Source organism: Vulpes lagopus, chromosome 2 (assembly GCF_018345385.1).
Source record: "Vulpes lagopus strain Blue_001 chromosome 2, ASM1834538v1, whole genome shotgun sequence".
NCBI lineage: Eukaryota > Metazoa > Chordata > Mammalia > Carnivora > Canidae > Vulpes > Vulpes lagopus.
Window position 1 is genome coordinate 26,848,509 of NC_054825.1, and position 16,464 is coordinate 26,864,972.

At 40.0% G+C, this 16,464-nt stretch overlaps 1 protein-coding gene, 1 non-coding gene and 1 pseudogene across 3 annotated transcripts in view; all 3 read left to right on the forward strand.

Annotated features, from left to right (window-relative positions):
- The window catches only part of ARMH3 (armadillo like helical domain containing 3), a 185,800-nt gene that overhangs the window by 157,892 nt on the left and 11,444 nt on the right, over window positions 1-16,464 (forward strand). The gene's annotated exons all lie outside the window — the stretch shown is intronic.
- LOC121484129 lies at window positions 4,164-4,335 on the forward strand (annotated as a pseudogene).
- Window positions 5,047-5,149, forward strand: LOC121485911. The gene has a single exon (XR_005986415.1). It is a non-coding gene; the product is annotated as a U6 spliceosomal RNA (small nuclear RNA).

Sequence of the window (16,464 nt, forward strand, 5' to 3'; positions counted from 1 at the left end):
TAGCCGTGACTCAGTTTCTTACACTTGGCCTGTAGTTTTGCATTGCCTCCCTATAGCTCCGAGTGAAGTCTGCCATGTAGACTCTTAATGAGCACCAGCGTGGGACATGGCATTGGCTCCATGACACCCTCTTCCTTGTTGCCTTCGTTTAGATTCCAGCTTTCAGTTGGCCTGTTTGACAGGAAAAGGTTTGGTATGAGTTGTTAACTAGATTCACTAAAGCAGGAAAGACAGAGTCAGAGGCAGAGAGATTTTTCTAACAAGCTGTTTAACTTGAAAGCCAACCTAATGTTATATGAGCATCTTGAGAAGGTCCACGTAAGAGGGTGAGCTGATGATGTGCTGCTAGGAGGGCCACAGTCTTACTTGGACCAGGAGGCAGGCTGCACTGCCAGAGAAAGGAGAGATGGTATCTTGGATTTTAAGAGGACACAGGTAAATAAAAGGAAAGAAACAGCTATCAGTTACTGAGTTAGGTGCTTTTACCTAGGTTATTTACTTAATTGTTCTATCAACTATTTGAGGTAGGTACAGTTATCATCTTATAGATGAGGATGCTAAAGAGGCTAAGTAATTTGCCTGTGGTCCCACAGCTGTTAGTGTAAAGCTATAATTGGAGCATTGATCTGTCTGACACTGATGCCTGAGCTGCTTGCTTCCACTTTATCAGACGGGAACATGTGTGACAACCTGAGCTTGCCAGGTGTTCTGAAGGAAGAGGGAGGGAGGGTTAAGGTAGGAAGGTGAGGGGAGAAGCAGGGACGGTACAGGTAACAGGACTCACTCCTGGTTGATGGGGAAAGGTCCTGGTTTGGGAAGAGGAAGATAAGTACTGACCAGAGGCCTGGGGAGTTTGCCAGCCAGTTAGGTAGAAATGCCTAAGTAGAGGCTACCAGCATAGTATGATAACTTCATAAATGACGAAAGAGTCTCTTTATTCAACCAAGCATGTCCACAAAGTCACTATGAGAAATAAAGCTTTTCTACACACCAAAGAACATGACGATTTAAAAAAAGAGATTTTAGGGGATCCCTGGGTGGCGCAGCGGTTCTGTGCCTGCCTTTGGCCCAGGGCGCGATCCTGGAGACCCGGGATCGAATCCCACATCGGGCTCCCGGTGCATGGAGCCTGCTTCTCCCTCTGCCTGTGTCTCTGCCTCTCTCTCTCTCTCTGTGACTATCATAAATAAATAATAAAAAAAAAAAGAGATTTTAATAGATAATATATTTATGTAGGTCAAACTCTAAAAGATAGTACACTGAATTTTAATTGTTTTTAAAGTAGTAGTTCCATTTTGCTAAAACAACAACAGACTCTCAACATTAATGTCCCACAACCTAGCTAAATGAATGCAGAGGTCACCGGTGAAGAGCTCAGCTTATTATTCATCTCTGCCACCGTCTGCATTTCCTCCAATTAAATATGAATTTTGAAATGGCATTACATGAACTTCTGGTCTTCCTCAGTCAGGCTTCATTGCCAGCGAAACTTCACTGGCAGTGCATAGAGGAATAATGTTGCAGCTTATAGGAATTCCAGTAGTTGTCAGCTTTTCCAGAGGTTATGGGAGACAGCAGCCCTTGCTTTCTTGGTTTAATCTAAGAAGGATCCTTTATTCCAGTTATTAGATGAGAGTGTACAAATAGTATTTCCCTCTTTGGTTTGTTTTTTAGCCACCTCCTTCCTTCCAAATAGATCTTTGGGAACTTTTGTTTTATTTCCACTGCAACTTCTTCCTCAAGAGATAGCTCAAAACTCTATAAGGTGTGCTAGAAAGAGTATGATTTGCCACTGTGCTAACATCAGTTGCCAAAAATGTTGCTATTCTAACTTTTATCTGTTATAGACTGTGCTAATTGGAAATGCTTTTGCTAGGTACCATAACAGCACTTTGCCCTTTCACACTAATACTGTGCAAAGGAAGTTGTGATCTTAAGAATAACCCACTCAGCTAGAGGGAAACTGTGGATAGCCCACAAGTGGGATTATTGTTAAAGAATTCTGTCTTTTAGGGAGGGATGGATAGGGGAGGCCTGGGGAGGCAGAGACCCCATGTCACATTGCTGCTGAGTTGGGAGCAGAGCCTGTTTTCTCTCTCCCTCCCTGAGATGTGATATATTTCCAAAGAAAGAAACCTCAGATGGGGAAAAGAGAGACACCTGCCTCTTAGTTTGAGCAGGGAGGAGTGTCCTGCCTGCAGTAAGCCACAGAGAAGAAGGCCTGATGCAATATTTGTGTCCTGATTCTCCGGCCGCCATTACCTTGGCTGCCTTTTAATGGGATTGCATGCCTTGCTTGCGGAGGGTAAGGGCCTGGACACCTTGGATCTATAATTAGTGCAAAGAAAACCTTCACAAGGGCTGCCTAGGGCTTCAGCCAAATAAAGTCAGAGAGGTGGGGCAACTGCCCAGGGAAATCAAAGAAAGTCACTGTCACCACTCCTTTAACCAGCTGCTGGCCTCTTACTAATCACCCACTGTGAGGTTCATTATCTGATCCACCTTACTGAAGGGCAGAGCCAGTCTATCAGATCAATAAATCTCAGGGCAGTGAAAAGCCCTTTAGTTACAGGCTTAAAAGACTTGGATGGACTGGGAGGACTAGCCAACCTATATTGGCTCTTAAATTGAGTTTAGTCCTGAAGTATAGAAGATGAAAATAGAAAGAGGGAAAAAAGGGGGGAAACATCTGCATATTATATGCAGGATAGCTGTATAAAGAAACTAGTTACCTTTTAAAAGGCATCATCTGGGGCAGCCCTGGTGGCGCAGCGGTTTGGCGCCGCCTGCAGCCTGAGGTGTGATCCTGGAGACCTGGGATCGAGTCCCACGTCGGGCTCCCTGCATGGAGCCTGCTTCTCCCTCTCCCTGTGTCTCTGCCTCTCTCTCTCTCTGTGTCTATGAATAAATAAATAAAATCTTTAAACATAAATAAAAAAATAAAAGGCATCATCTTCTTTAACCTAAGAGATTTGTGCCCACCTTTTGGATCCTTGTTTCTAAACAATTACATTGGATGACTGTACCCTGGAGAGAGATTCAAGTTATCTTAGATAGAAAGACACTGTAAGCATACCAGTGGAGGGAGAGGGGTGCTTACTCAGTAGAGTCTGATTTTGTACCAGGTTGTTATTTGTTCTAGTTCCAGGGCTACTGGCTTTTTTCTTTGTTTCAGCTACTTTGGGCTAAAGTCTTTTGAAAAAGAACCAATTCTAAACCTTTTAAGGACGCTCTCAGAACCTCCCTTGGTCTAAGAGTTCTCTACTTCTAGGAGGCTTTGGTTAGTGCTGTAAGACAAGGAATATATAATGTAGTCTCAAGTGCCCCAGAATAATTTTTTTCAGTGCAAAAGTACAGAAGTATCTGCTGTGTGCCAAGCCACGGGCTATAAAAATGCAAAATTCATGCCTGCCCTTGAGACTTCACACTATAAGAATTAGTGTCACTGCTTTCTTGCTTAGACCATTGCCTGTGTGTTTACCTTTACACCTCAGCCAATGTATATGGCATGCTTGCAGCAGCCCCACCTGACCCTTTATAAACCTAAGATAAAACCTCCCTGTCCTCCTCATAACCTAGAGAAATATTGCCTCAGAAATCCATAAATAATAGGCCAATGACCTTCATTTGGAGTGGGTTTCCACGAGGAGAGTCATGGTCATCTCATATCTTTATCCTTACCTCAGTTTAATTAAAAAGGTAAAATCAGGACAGTCACTAGATTGGTAAAAGCAAGACCCTATAATTCCCCAAGCTTGGTGAATGACTGAGTTTGTCAGAAGGTCCAGGTAAGTACAGCCACTTATAAAAATCTCAGGTGGCTGGCTAGTGCCCAGCTGAAAATTAAACACTGTTGATTGGGTTTCTTATCACACTTGGAACTATATTCTTAATTTTACCCAATCTTTGGGTATTCAGTGCTGTCATTACACTACATACTTACTTATCACCTTTAGTCTTTTTTCTTTTTTAAGATTTTATTTATTCATGAGAAACACAAAGAGAGAGAGGCAGAGACATAGGCAGAGAGAGTCCCAATGTGGGACTCAGTCCTGGGACAGCAGGATCACACACTGAGCCAAAGGCCCACACTCAACTGCTGAGCCACCCAGGCGTCCCCTTATCACCTTTAGTCTTGTTGCATCTGCATCCGAGAGAGCAAGATGGGTCACCATCAGCTCTCCTGGGGCCATTTGAGGAAATTTGGCCAGGGTTTTCTTCCTTGCTGTATCTGCTTATACTGGCATGGTCTGATCTGGAAATAGGGTCTACGGCCTCAGTATGTGCAACCAGCGTTTCTGCCAGTATGGAAAGGATATAGGCTTCATTAAGTGAGATTAAGTGAACTTCCTTGAATGCATCATTCAAGATACCTAACTTACTGTGTATATCCAAGAGACCTATCTTAATGCTAACTCTTTGTACATAAATAAAAATATTTCAAATATGAGTGTTTTTTAAAAATTGAAAAAAATTACTATCAATTTATTTTGCATTATGACAAGTGATGCTTGAGCAGTTATCATTTGGTTATTGGCCATTATGTATCTTCTTTTGTGAGGTGTCCAAATCATTTGCTTATTTAAAAAATTTGCTCATTTGTCTTTTGTGTGTGTGTGTGTGTTATTTAAGAGTTTTTGTGTATTCTGGGTGCAAATTCTTTGTTATATATTTATGTATATATGACATATATATGGCAAATATTTTCTCATAGCCTGTGGCTTACCTTCGCATCCTCTTTTTTTTTTTTTTTTTTTTTTGAGATTTTATTTATTTATTCATGAGAGACACAGAAAGAGAAGCAGAGACAGGAGAAGCAGGCTCCCTGCGGGCAGCCTGATGCAGAACTCGATCCCAGGATGCCAGGATCACAACCTGAGCTGAAGGCAGAAGCTCTACCACTGAGCCACCCAGACACCTACCTTTGCATCTTCTTAATGGTGTTTTTCAAAGGACAGACATTTTAATGAAGACCAATTTTAATTTAATATTCATAAAGATGAATTTATTAATCTTTTTGTAATGATTTTGTTCTTTTTAAAAATTGTGCTCACTTTGGCAGCACATATGCTAAAATTGGAATGACAGAAGATTAGCATGACCCCTGTGCAAGGATGACACACAAATGTGTGAAGTGTCCCATATTTTTACTAGAAAAAAGAAGTGTTTTGAATATTCTACAGTCCTTTGCATTTCCATGTAAAGAGTGGAATTTGGGGTGCCTGGGTGGCTTAGTCTGTAAGTCTGCTTTTGGCTCAGGTCATGATCCCAGGGTTCTGAGAGTTCCAGCCCTATATTGGGCTTCCTGTTCAGCAGGGAGCCTGCTTCTCCCTCTCTCTCTGCTGTTCTCCTTGCTTGTGCTCTCTGGCTGTCTTTGTCTCTCTGTCAAACAAATAAGTAAATAATATTAAAATTTTTAAAAAGTGAAACTGAAGCTAGCTTGTCAATTTCTACAAAAAAAAAAGTCTGCTAAAAAAAAAAAAGTCTGCTAAGATTTTTTTTTTTAAGATTTATTTATTTATTTATTTATTTATGATAGAGAGAGAGAGAGAGAGAGAGGCAGAGGCACAGGCAGAGGGAGAAGCAGGCTCCATGCCAGGAGCCCGGCGCGGGACTCGATCCCGGGACTCCAGGATCACGCCCTGGGCCAAAGGCAGGCGCCAAACCGCTGAGCCACCCAGAAATCCCTGCTAAGATTTTGATTGGAATTGCATTAACTCTAGATGAACTTGGGGAAGAAGCAACACTTTAATAATATTGTTTCCAAATCTGGAAACTTAATAGCTCTCCATTTATTTAGATCTTTTAAATTTTCTCATCAATATTTTGTAGTTTTTTAGCATAGTATTTGCATGTGTTTTGTTCAGTCTGTCCCCAGATATTTCATTTTTTATGTTATATATAAATGATTTGATTTCCAACTTTTTTGGTTAGTGTATAGAAATAGAATAGTTGGGCAGCCCCGGTGGCGCAGCGGTTTAGCGCCACCTGCAGCCTGGGGTGTGATCCTGGAGACACGGGATCAAGTCCCACTTCGGGCTCCCTGCATAGAGCCTGCTTCTCCCTCCGCTTGTGTCTCTGCCTCTCTCATTCGCTCTCTTTGAATGAATAAATAAATCTTAAAAAAAAAAAAAAAGAAATAGAATAGTTTTATATTGACCTTTTTTCCTGAAGCTTTGATAAACTCATTTATTAATTGTTTTTTTAAGGTCCTTAGAATTTTTTGTGCTCATAATCATGCTGCATACAGATAATTTCAGTTTTAGTTCTTTCAAATATATATGTCTTTGATTTCTTTTTCTTTCTTTATTGCACTGGCTCAGACCTTTAGTAACTATTGAAGTGGTAAGAGTAGACTTTTTTTTTCAGATTTTCAAGAGAAGGCTTTTGGTCTTTCATCATTAAGTAATGTGTTAGCTGTCAATTTTCATATATTCCCTTTATTACATTGAAGTTTCCTTCCCATTCTGAATTTGTTGAGAATTTTAAAATCATGAATAGATATTGAATTTTTAGTGCTTTTTCTACATATATTGAGATGATTATATGGATTTTCTATCTCAAGTATTTTTTTAAGTAATCTCTACACCCAATATGGAGTTCAAACTTAACCCCAAGATCGAGAGTTGCATGTTCTATTCCCTGAGCTAGTCAGGTGCCCATGGATTTTCTCCTTATTCTGATACAGAGTTATTGTGATTAATTTTTAATAGTAACTGAGCCTTATATTCCTGGGATAAGCCCCTCTTGATCATGTTACAGTATTTACTTTGTACATTACAGAATTTGAGTTGCTAATATTTTGCTGATTATTTTTGCATCAGTGCTTATGAGGGATGTCAGTTCCATAGTATCCTTGTGATGTCTTTGATTTTGATATTGGAGTAATGATGCCCTATAAAATAAGTTGGGCAGAATTCCTTTCTCTGAGCAGCCCGGGTGGCTCAGCGGTTTAGTACCTGCCTCTCTGTGTCTCTCATGTCTCAGGAATAAATAAATAAATAATCTTTAAAAAATTCCTCTCTCCATTTTTTAAAAAGATTTTATTTATTTATGGGGGGGTGGGGGCAGAGAGACAGAGACACAGGCAGAGGGAGAAACAGGCTCCCTGCAAGGAGCCTAGCATGGGACTCTATCCCGGGTCTTCAGGATCAGGCCCTGGGCTGAAGGCAGCACTAAACTGCTGAGCCACCTGGGCTGCCCTGCTTTCTTCATTTTTAAAAGGAGTTTGTGTGTGTGTGGGGGGGAGTTTGTGTAGGATTGATATTATTTCTTGCTTAATAATTAATAGAATTAACCAGTGAGGGCATCTTAGTCTAGAGTTTTCTTTTCTTTGTGGGAAGAATTTTTTTACCCAGCATTTTATTACAAAAAATTTCAGGGGTGCCTCAGTTGGTTGGTCATCTAATCTTCATTTCATCTGGGGACATGATCTCAGGGTTGTGGGATCAAGCCCCATGTAGGGCTCCACACTGAACATGGAACCTGCTTGGGATTCTCTCTCTCCCTCTGCCCCCTACCCAACTCATGCTGTCTCTCTCTCTCTCTCTCTCTCTCTCTCTCTAAGAAAAAATAAAGAAAATTTCAAACATACAGTAAAGATGAGTAAATTATACATTGACTACCAGCATTGCCACCACCTAGTTTCTGTCATTTACATTTTATTATATTTTATCACATATCTGATACATAGGATGGATCCATCAATCCCTCTTATTTTTTTATGTGTTTCAAAGTAAATTACGTATATTAGTATGCTTCTGTGGGAAACATTTTATATTTTAATTTTTTTAAAAGATTCAATTTATTCATTTCAGAAAGAGCACAAGCAAGGGGAGCTAAAGAGGGAGAAGGAGAATCAGGTACACACTGAGTGGGGAGCTCTATGTGGGGCTTAATCCCAGGACCCCAGAATCATGACCTGAGCCTGAAGGCAGATGCTTAACTGACTGAACAACCCAGGCGCCCCTGTGGGAAGCATTTTAATTATTAATTCAATTTTTAAAATAGATTTAAAGATAGGTTTTCTACTTGTTCTTGAGTCAATTTTAGTCATTTGTGTCTTCAAGGAAGTTATTCATTAATATGAGTTGTTAAATTTATTGGTATAACTTGTTTGTATATATCATTTTTTTCTTTAAATGTCTATAGTATTTGGGGGCACCTGGGTGGCTCAGTTGGTTAAGTGTCTGACTCTTGATTTAGGCTCAGGTCATGATCTCAGGGTCATGAGATTGAGCTCAGGGATATGCTCTGCACTCAGCAGAGAATCTGCTTGATGTTCTCTCTCCCTCTGCCCCCCCCCAGTAAATAAATAAATAAACAAATAAATAAAATCTTTAAATGCCTATAGATTCATCATTCATATGGGTAATATGTGTGTTTCTTCTCTTGTTCCTGTTCAGTCTGGCTACAGGTTTTATCCGTTTTCTTAATCTGTCCAAAGAATTAGCTTTTAGATTCATTCATTTTCTATTATTTTGGTGTTTTCTATTTCATTGATTTACATGACCATCTTTGCTATTTTCTTCTGTTTGCTCTTCTTTTTCTAATTTCTTTAATTTTAAAATTTTTAATTTCTTAAATATTTTACTCATTTTAAAGATTTTATTTATTTATATGAGAGAGAGTAAGCAAGAGAGAGTGCAAACACACACAAGCTGGGGAAGAAGAGGGAAAAGCAGATTTCCTGATGAGCAGAGAGCCTGATGTGGTGGGGCTTTATCCCAGGACCCTGAGATCATGACCTGAGCCGAAGGCAGATGCCCAACCAACTGAGCCACCCAGGAGTCCCTTCTTTAAAAAAAAAAAAAAAATAAATATATATATATATATATATATATACACACACACACACACACACACACACACACACATATACACACACACATATATATGTATATACACACATACATACTTTATTTATTTACTTGAGAGACAGTGAGCAAAGAGGGAAAGGGAGAAGCATATTCCCTGCTGAGCAGGGAGCCCAACACCAGGTTTGATCCCAGGGCTCCAGGATCATGACCCAAGCCAAAGGCAGCCACTTAACCAACAGAGCCTCCCATGTGCCCCTTTTTCTAATTTCTTAAGGTAGAAACTTAGATCATTGATTTCAATTCTTATTTTCTAATATAAAAATTTAGTGCTATAAATTTCCCCTGTGCTAGCAAATACCACAGATTTTGTTATGCTGTGTTTTCATTTTCATTCACTTCACAGTATTTTCTCACTTCTTTAGTGATATTTAGAAATGTATTTTATTCCCATTATTTGGAGATTTTTCAGATAAATTTCTGTTACTAATTTCTTATTTTATTCCCTAGTAGATATGAAATACATACTCCATGTGATTGATTTCATTCCTTTTAAATTTATTGAGATTTGTTTTATGGTCTAGCATATGATCTATATTATTGACTGTTCTGTGTGCATTTTAAAAGAATATGTAGTGACGCCTGGGTGGCTCAGTGGTTGAGCATCTGCCTTTGGCTCAGGGCATGATCTTGGAGTCCTGTGATCGAGTCCCGCATCGGGCTCCCTACAGGGAGCCTGCTTCTTTCTCCCTCTGCCTGTGTCTCTGCCTCTCTTTGTACCTCTCATGAATAAATAAATAAAATCTTGAAAAAAAAAAAAAAAGAATATGTATGGGATGCCTGGGTGGCTCAGTGGTTGAGCATCTGCCTTTGGCTCAGGTCGTGATTCTGGGGTCCTGGGATCAAGTCCCACATCAGGGTCCCCATAGGGAGCCTGCTTCTCCCTCTGCCTATGTCTCTGCCTCTCTTTCTGTGTCTCACATGAATAAATACATAATCTTTAAATAACATAAATTTTCTATAAATGCCTTTAGGTCAATTTGGTTAGTAATGTTGCTTAAGTCTTCTGTCTTCACTGATTTTCTGTCTAATTGTTTTATCAGTTATGAAGAGTATTGAAACTTAGAACTATAATAGTAGACTTTTTAAATATCTTCCTTTAGTTCTGTCAATTTTGCTTCATCCAGAATTTTGAAGATCTCTTATTAGGTACACATATATATAAAATTGTCTTTGTAAAGAACTAACTCTTTTATCATTATGGAAATTTCACTGTTTACTCCTGGTAATATTCCTTGTTTTGAAGTTTCTTTTGTCAGATATTACTATAGCAATTGTGCTTTCTTTAGTTTCTTCACAAGCATATCTTTCTCTATCTTTTCACTTTCAGCCTATCTGTGTCTTTATATTTTAGGTGAATTTGTTTTAAACAACCCATAGTTGGGTCTTAATTTTATGTCCAGTCTGACAGTCTCACAATTTTATTATGTTGTGCATTATATCTTCCATTTTGCTCCTTATTACATTCATGGTTTAAATACTTGAACAAGGGTAGCCCAGATGGCTCAGCGGTTTAGCGCCGCCTTCAGCCCAGGGTGTGATCCTGGAAACCTGGGATCAAGTCCCACATTGAGCTCCCTGCTTGGAGCCTGCTTCTCCCTCTGCCTGTGTCTCTGCCTCTCTCTCTGTCTCTCTCATGAATAAATAAATAAAATCTTTTAAAAAAATACTTGAACAAATTTAGAATAGCTCTTTTTATCTTAGGAGGGAGCAGAGAGAGAGGGAGAAAATCTTTTTTTTTTTTTGTAAGATTTTATTTGTTTTAAAGAGAGAGTGTGTATGCACAAGCACATGAAGGAGCAGAGAGAGGGTCAGAAGGAGAAAGAGTGAACAAGCAGACTCTGTACTGAGCATTGAGCCTGATGTGGGACTTGATTTCAGGAGACTGAGATCATGACCTGAGCTAAAATCAAGAGTCAGATGTCCAACCCACTGAGCCACTCAGGTGCCCCAGAGAGAGAGAATCTTAAGCAGGTTCCATGCTAAGCATGGATCCCAGCATGGGTCTCAGTCTCATGACCATGAGATCATGACCTGAACCAAAATCAAGAGTCAGACTTTTGGGACACCTGGGTGGCTCAGCCAATTGGGCAACTGCCTTGGGCTCAGGTCATGGTCCCCAGATCCTGGTCAAGCCCTGCATCAGGCTTCCTACTCAGTGGGGAGCCTCCCTCTTCCTCTCCTCCTGCCCTCCTGCTCTCTCAAGCTCTCTTATGTCAAATGAATAAATACAGTATTTAAAAAAAAAAAAAAAAGACTCTTAACCCACTGAGCCACCCAGGCTCTTTAAATATCCATGCTTTTAATGCTAGTATCTCATTTCTGGATCTGTTTCTTTTGACTAATGTTTCTTTTATGAGTCATATTTTCCTGTTTTTTACATGTCTGATAATTTTTTTTGTCTGATAATTTTTTATTGGATACTAGGCATTGTGAATATTACATAGCTGAGAGATTTTGTGATCTTTATTAAATAGTGTTGGACTGTTCAGGAAAGCAGGTAAATTCTTTTTGGAATAGCATGGTCCATTTGAAACTTCCTTTTTTGGTTGTTGTGATCTTTTCCCCCCCAGTTTTATTGAGATATGATTGATATATACCATTTAAAAGTTTAAGATATACAGCACAATGACATGACTTACATATATTATGAAATGATTACCACAATAAGTTCAGTCAACATCCATCTCATTATAGATACCAAAGAAAGGACAAAAATGGGGACACCTGGGTGGCTCAGTGGTTGAACATCTGCCTTCAGCTCAGGGCATGATCCTGGAGTCCCAGGATCGAGTCCTGCGTTGGGCTCCCTGCATGGAGCCTGCTTCTCCCTCTGCCTGTGTCTCTGCCTTTCTCTCTGTGTTTCTCTCATGAATAAATAAATAAAATCTTAAAAAAAAAAAGGGCAAAAATTTTTGTTTTTTTCCTTGCACTGAGAACTCTTAGGATTCATTCTTTTTTTTTTTTTTTTTTTTTTTCCTTAGGATTCATTCTTAACAACTTTCAAACATGCCATACAGCAGTGTCAACTAGTCAACATATTGCACATTATGTCCTCGGTACTTATTTATTTTATAACTGCAAGTTTGTACCTTTTTTTTTTTAAAGATTTATTTATTTATTCATTCAGAGAGAGCGAGAGAGAGGCAGAGACACAGGCAGAGGGAGAAGCAGGCTCCATTCAGGAAGCCCGATGTGGGACTCCATCCTTGGTCTCCAGGATCACACCCAGGGGCCACAGGCGGCGCTAAACCCCTGCGCCACTGGGGCTGCCCAAGTTTGTACCTTTTGACCAAATTCATCCATGACACTTCTTTTTAATCTCTATTTGGGTAAGTTTAGAGTAGCCTTTACTCTAGGGCTAGTTTGATTCCACTAGTAAGGTGTGACTGGTCTGGGGTCTCTTAGGAATGTCCTAGCTAGTTCCACAGGTCCTTTTTGTTTTTGTTGGTCAAAATTCAAACACCTCTCAGGCCGATGTGAGTTGACAGATTCTCTTTTTCAGTCTATTCTGGTTGAGTTTTACCTTACACATGCAGTCCTTATCAGCGACAGATTCAATGGGAATACTGCAAATTTCTGAAGCTCTTTCCTTTGCCTTACTGCCTCCTCTGGTACTCTGCCTCACAAGTTCTAGCCACCTTCCCAAACTCCAGTGTGTCTCCTTAGCCCAGTAGGACCTTCACACTCACCTGAATATTCTCCTTTTTTGGGGGGTACCTGTCCTGCACTCCCTATTATCTAGTGTCTGAAGAGGGTTATGTCTTTCATGTTCTCAATTACTCCATCTTGACTAAAAGTGGAAATCCTGAACTACTTTAAAATATTACAGTATACCTGGAGTTACTCAGCTGATTTTTATTTTTTTATTTTTTAAAAATATTTTATTTATTTATTCAAGAGAGACACAGAGAGAGAGAGACACAGGCAGAGGGAGAAGCAGGCTCCATGCAGGGAGCCTGATGTGGGACTCCATCCCAGGACCTGGGATCACACCCTGAGCCAAAGGCAGATGCTCAACCGCTGAGCCACCCAGGCGTCTCTCAGCTGAATTTTTTAAATTTCACTCACTTTTCAGAGAATCTTCCCTTGCATTAACTATTCATATATATTGTCCCATTGTACTTGTTCTCTTTCTTCCTTTCAGTCACTAAAGGGGAAGTCTTGAATGGATATTGGACACAATATGTATAGTGAGCATTTTAATATTCTTTTTAAGATAATCCACTATAAAAGGTGTCTCTTCCCTTAACATATTTTCCCCTTCTGTTCTTGGGCCCAGGTCCCAGCCTTGCTTTGATCATTTATTTACACAGGCTTACCCTCACATCTCTCAAAACAGCAATGAAGCTCTTGTGTAGCTGACATTTTGTCCTTTTAACTGTGTGCTTGATCACTATGTCCCTTTTAGGCCTTTCTAGATGGACAGGCTTTGCCTTATATAAGAGAAGATTAAGCAAAGGGTATCTGAAGGAAGTAAACAGTCTTCTCTGGGTACTAGTTAGCCTTGGAACTCCTGAACCTAATTGTTTCTTCTCCTCATTTTCTGAGATGCAAATCTGTTAGTTACAGTATGCAAAGAAGTACTAAAAATAGCTTAGCAAGCCTTTGAACCTGGCTATTCAAAGAACACAGTGTGTATCTGCTTAGATTGTTTTGGACAGTTATCTAATGAGTACCCTGCACAGTTGAGCTGCATTTGTGCAGTTGAAATTCATTGCTAAATTGAACACACCTCAAAAGGACATTTTAGAATGGATCAAACCTGATTTCTGAGAAAATGAAGCTATATAGATGGTATGTTTGCAAAGTAAAGTAATATTCTTTCCCACCTTTTTAAACTTTTGCTCATCTTTTATACAGGACTTGTTTTTTTCAGCATCAGGGCTGAGCCTGAGCAGTCTGCCCCTCAGGTGATAGGACCTTACCGAGCCTAAGCTGGCTATGCTACAGTCACAGATCTGTCAGAGCTAATGGGCCCCTTGATGGCTGCCTTCTCAGGAGCCCTACTACCTGGTGGAAAATTTTGTATTCAATAGTAACTGACACAGTAGTGTAAAATAGAGGAGTAGTGGACAAAATAGGAAAGATCTTGGATTCATTAATTTTCCTTGTTTTAAAAGGTGTGGCACTCTTTGAACCAGGTCACTCATTCACTGGTCAGTTTTGTTTGATTTTTTTTTAAGAATTTATTTGTTTGTTCGTTCATTTGTTCATTCATTCATTCATGAGAGACACAGAGAGGCAGAGACATAGGCAGAGGAAGAAGCAGCCTCCCTGCAGGGAACCCAATCAGGACTTGATCCCAGGACCCTGAGATCACGACCTTAGCCGAAGGCAGATGCTCAACCACTGAGCCACGCAGGCGTCCCTCACTGGTCAATTTTGTAGCTAATTCCAAACCACACTTAGCACTCTACCCTGTATGTGCTATCTGTGAGTATGTCCTTCCACGGTGGTTGATCTTGAGTCCCCATTTTGCTTGTTAGCTCCTTAAAGGCAAGACTTGGCCCTGAGGTCTTTAGAAACCTATCAGAATGCTGAGATTGATGGGTGTGCTGTGATGGCCTAAGTCTATTCCTATTGTGTGACCTTGATGAGAAATTCCTTTCCTTTTTGGTTGGGCCTGAGTGTTACTAAATTAGTCCACAAGCACGTTGATGTTTATTGTTTCTTAAGACTCTGTTAGGCATTGTGGAAAATCTATAATGTAACACTGGGTCTCTTCTTTCAGGGGGCTGAGAATCTAGCTGTGACAGTTTCAGTAAGGAAATCAGTAGTAGTAGCATGTTTGTTTCTCCAGGAGAGGGCCTGCCACCCTGCCTGTCTACATCTACTAATGCATAAACTCTAAAGTGGTGTTTATCCCTCTGGGAAGTCTGTGGAAGACACATCTCTTCCAGAAAGTGGGGGAGGGGAGAGTTTGATACTTTATGGCAAGGCTTGGAATTTCAGGTTCTAAAAAGCAGTTATTTCTCAATAATACACTCTATGTTAATTAATTAAATTTAAATTAAAAACAAAACAAAACAAAAAAAAGCGGTTATTCATGGAGTTACATTAAAATGAAAGAGGATACAGGATGCCTGGGTGGCTCAGTGGTTGAACGTCTGCCCAGAGACCCGGGATGGGACTTCAAGCTTCCTGCATGGAGCCTGCTTTTCCCTCTGCCTATGTCTCTGCCTCTCTCATGAATAAATAAATACAATCTTAAAAAAAAAAAAGAATAATAATGTAAAGTGTTCTCTGTGTGTTAAGTAGTATGATTGGCACTTTCTATCTATTGCCTTATCTAATCTTCACAACTACTTCTCTGTGAAGAACATTATTATAATCCCCATTCTCTAGATGAAGAAATTGAGGTTCATCCAGGCTAACCTGTTAGTAAGTCGTGGAGCTAGGATGAGTCCAGGCAAGCTGCCGCTAGGGCTATATTGTTTGTTTTAATTTTAATTCTAATATATTTAACATATTGGAATTATTTTAGTTTTAGGTGTACACTATAGTGATTTAACAATTCCATATATTACTCAGTACTCATTAAGATAAGTGTCCTCTTAATCCCCTTCACTTGTTTCACCCCTTCCCCCACCGACCTCCCCTCTGGCAACCACCAGTTTGTTCTCTCTAGTTAGGAGTCTGTTTTTTGGTTGGTTCTCTTTTTTCCTTTATTCAATTTTTGGTTGTATTTCTTAAATTACACATAAAAGTGAAATTCAGCCATGCTCCTCTATTATTTTGAAAATTAGTAGCTGTTGGCTGAAACTCGTTTTCATGGCCCAAACACAACTAGACCCAGTAGTGACCCATCAAGGTCTTTACTTGGAAAACATCTTTGCAGTGCTTCTTGTTTAGCTAGTCCTGAATTTAGAAGGATAAATGTGGATTATAGAGGAAGAAGAATTGTCTTTTTGCTTCTTTACCATCAGAAATCTCCCTCCGTGCAGCCTGACACCTGACCAGAGCACCACTTAACTATGAGAGTGCCACCGAGAGGCTGTCCTTACACTTGAAATTGGAAAGTTGGGGACAGACCTTTATTGCTTCTGGGGGAAGGGGGGTTGTCCCTCATTGGGAGACACATCACCAGTTCTGGGGAAGGTCTGGTTTGGAGAATGTAGAGGAAAGATGGGTGGCTACTACATAGCTTAGGTCCTTTCAGAGAAAAATAAAGGATCAGACCTCCAGTTTCTCTTCAGTCTCTTGCCAAAATTTACAGAGCATTTCAGCCCTATAACAGATTCAGAGAAGGGAGGCAGGCAATGCCTTCAGTAGGTCACTCTCATTTTTATTTTATTTTATTATATTAATTTTTATTTTTTATTTTTTATTTTTATTTTTTTTAATTTATGATAGTCAGAGAGAGAGAGGCAGAGACATAGGCAGAGGGAGAAGCAGGCTCCATGCACCGGGAGCCTGACGTGGGATTCGATCCCGGGTCTCCAGGATCGCGCCCTGGGCCAAAGGCAGGCACCAAACCGCTGCGCCACCCAGGGATCCCTTATATTAATTTTTAAAAGGTTTTATTTATCCGTGAGAAACACACAGAGGCAGAGACATAGGCCAAGGGAGAAGCAGGCTCCCTTTG